We start from the raw sequence: 3,921 nt of genomic DNA, 5'->3' as shown, positions 1-3,921 counted from the left end.
AGCTCCCTGTTTACAATTGACCAGAAAACCATGATGCAGTGAGAGTCTAACCTGTGAGCACAACCACAGTCAGGTTGTTAACTATATAGTATCTATCACTCTTTATGGAAGGTGAGTGATGAGTGAGCAGTCTAACCGTATTTGACTAATGGAATGAGGCCGAGCTGTAGAAACAGAAACAGCACAACAAACCCTGTCTTTGTCTGAATGTTTGACATTCAGGCCAGCCACAGCTCTGTCTACTAACACACCCACACAGGGCATGTGATTATCATTACATTTAGACAGCATTCCCCACAGTCTATAGAGCACAGTGGTAGTACGTTATGGTGAGGCTTAGTATATACAAATAATATACACTAATTTCTATATATTATTTTGTCAATAACAAAAACAGTTTATTGATGGTTAAGTTATAAATCTGACCGTAGTGGATGCTTCAGTTGGCCATTTGACAGGAAGTAATCAACCTGTACTGCTGCAGGAGCTATGTGTGTTGAGCACGTTTCAGCACATGGCTGTCAACAATTCATCCTCATATCAGCCTCAGAGTCAGTTAACCGACACACACTGAAAGTGAATGCCTTTCTAGTTTTCCGACCACTCAAAGCGCTTTTACACTACATGCCACATTCACCCTTTCACACATCTATGTTCACTCAGTGATGGTAAAGTCCATCAAACAGAAACTAGCTCTTTCTTACACATTCACCCACCGATGCACAGCATCAGGAGCAATTTGGGGTTCAGTATCTTGCTCAAGGATACTTCGATATGCAGCGACAGGAGCTGGGGATCGAACCAACAACCTTCCGATTAGGGGACGACCCGCTCTGCCTCTGAGCCACAGCCGTCCTAGTAATTAATTAATAAAGTTTGTGACTTTTTCCTTTACATTCAAAGCGAGACTATGGGATTTTTGTATCCTCGGAAGCAGATGAATCTGCCGAGGTCACAATGTTTTCATTTGCTGGCCATCCTTCCATTCAAACTGAATTCCACCAATCCCATATTTAATATGGGGTAGGTTTTATAAGATGATTGACAGGGGAGTGTCACTGGTCCAGATTTGAAAAGTCACAAATTTGAAACACTGCTCTGATTGGTTGTAGCTCTATCCAATTTCATCCAGTTTGCAGGTCTGTCCAGGGCAACACACAGGCTCACAAAACTGTCAAACTAGGCTGGTGACCATGAATGTTAACACATTCCATAGTTTTTGAGTCTGTTTCAGTCTGGACCAAAGTGGTGGACCGACCAATCGCCTCCCATTGCCATCCCTAGAGCCATGCTACTAGAATGTGGCATCAACTGAGGCAACAAAAATGTTTGTAGTATATTAAGTATGAGTATGTTTATATGCAAATGCTCACTCTCATGCAAACTCTGGCAGTCGTACCTTGATGCTGAAGGACCTCCTTATGCTCCTTTTACTCTCCCTGAGTGTGGCGGTGTGATGCACCTGGTTATCTGCCTCAGTGCCTTCTCTTTTCTCCAGACCTGACTGCTGGCTTGTTCTCCAGTGTCTGTTGTCGGTATCTCTGTACCGTGTCTCATCCGCAGCAGCCACATCAGTCTTACAGCCTGGACCCCATGTCCTGCAGCCGTCTGACACTTCCCCAGCATGCCTCTCTTCTGGATAGTCATCATTAGTCTTAGAGTGACAGAGGATTAAGGACCTGGATAAAGAGTCAGTGAAAGTAAGAGAGCTGTGCCTGAATTGGACAAAAAAAAAATCAGCATAACCCTAACCACAACATAACCCTAATCCTAATTCTTTTGTTGTATTTATTCATTTGAACATTTTGAGCGTTATTTTTTCAGTTCTAAGCTAGCTATGTGTTTGGATCTGACTGACATTTTCATGCCCTAAACCTAACAAACCATACCATTGAAAACACTGAACACTAGCCAGGGTGGGTCTTGAGGTAGGTGTTTAGGGGTACATACCTAGCTTTACCAGGAGCTACCTTTTAAGACTATTTTATGCCACTAATATAATGATAAGCATAATAATTCAAGTACACCCTTTCAAAGAGCAATGAACTTTTAATTTTTTAATTTTAAGATATTCAGACATTGGAATTTGGAAAAAAATATTAAATTGTTAAATAAAACATAAATGAAACCACACAACCAAAACAACAAGTAAAATTGACTTTTGGTCTCTGTTAACAGAAAAATCACTTATTTGGCACAAGGGTTGTTTGGTAATAGTCATTCATTTCTTAACAGGCAATTTAGTAGTAAAAGGGACAACCGTGCTGTATATTTATTCTGGCGTTGTTCTTCTTAAACAAGAAGTCGATATTGTGACAGGCGATAATTACATATTGTATAATGATATGGTAGTTATTGTCGCAGGCCTAATTATACACCAATGAAAACATACCTTTGAATATTATATTGCATTTTCTCCTAGATGTTATACACTGGACCTTTAAATTACATAAATAGCAACCCTGCAAGACTGTATAATTCTGGAGTAATGCATACATAAAAGCAATGTGCAAGTACATGCTGTATATCAAAACTGAAAATGAAATTTAAAAAGTACTCAAACTATTATGTCTAGTCATCATAATACTTTAATAATTCAATCAATATGCAGCATATTCTAGACTATGAAATTCTAGCCTGCAGATAAGGTTATACGCTATTTCTGCCAATGACAAGTCGAGTAACCAAACTTGTCTTGAACTTGCTGTACAGCCATTGTAAGCTTTTAAGTGGAGCTAGTACCTGGAGAGCATGGCCAGCTTCTTGGAGCGGTGGTTGTGGCTGCTGGTCGGGTTGTTGTTGCTGTAGCTTTTCCCTTGGTCCCGGCGTCTCCTCTCCATCCTCCTAGCAGCCGCTGTGCTGGCTTTCCTTCTCTGGTGGGAGTATCTCTCAGGCATGGTTGTCAGCGTGTGTGTATGCGTGTGCACTGGGAGCTCAGGAACCAACACACTCCTCCCAGCCGGCCCAAAGCCTAATGGAGAGGGACGCTCTGGAGGGCAATTAGAAAATTCAGTTAGGACAGTCTGACTGCATCCGTGTGTGAGTGTTCTGAGAAACTGCTGAGGCAATTGTGTAGGCCAGCGGAGATAAAAGGGCTTTTCTTTCCCAGCTTTGAAAAAAAGGCAAAGTTTTGCTCAGTCCTCATGACTGCGGCTTAATCAGACTGCTGGTGAGAAACATATGGATACTCTGGACACACACACACACACACACACACACACACACACACTGACATGCAAAGTCTGAAATGACTAGAATACTTGGCTCATTGGACAAAACAGCAACTGATCAACTGAGCTTAATTCCTGTTCTAATGTACACACAATTGACACGTTGTGAAAGGAGAAAATGGTGTTAGCTATGTTGTACTGGTCCCATTAATGGGCTGGAGTGAATGATGGTCTGCACACTTCAATGCTTCACACTCCAGAGAGCACTGCAGGATGACCCTCAAATGCATTATACATGCTAGCGTAGATGGCCTCTCACATTTACCATGAACACTTAGTAAACAATGTGCAGATGCTCTTTAACTGAAACCCATAAGGCCTTTGGTCTGACATCATTATCTCACTATCAGTCCCTCCCAACCCCCTCACAGTTGGAGCCCGACTGGCTCAGAAGGTCTGAGCAGTTCTCCAGCTGTATGTGATGTTGATGCTTCGATTGCACCAGACTCCCACTGCTTAAATCTTTCTACATTGACTGAATTAGCTCGTCCTCTGTGACTGCTGCAGCTTTATATTTTAAGTTTAAAAATTGACAGTATATAATTAGTCGAATGAGCTTCCAGTACCTCAAACCTTTATTATTTCTAATGGCCAGCAGGAGTGAGCTCCATGGGATGCAAAATAAGAGGTCTGATAGATTTGAGTCTTATGTAGAAATGGTCCTTCTTCTGACTTGATTTATTATCTCAGT

Source organism: Morone saxatilis, unplaced genomic scaffold (genome assembly GCF_004916995.1).
Source record: "Morone saxatilis isolate NCDOM2014 unplaced genomic scaffold, NCSU_SB_2.0 Contig11, whole genome shotgun sequence".
Taxonomy (NCBI): Eukaryota; Metazoa; Chordata; class Actinopteri; family Moronidae; genus Morone; species Morone saxatilis.
This window is presented reverse-complemented; position numbering follows the sequence as displayed.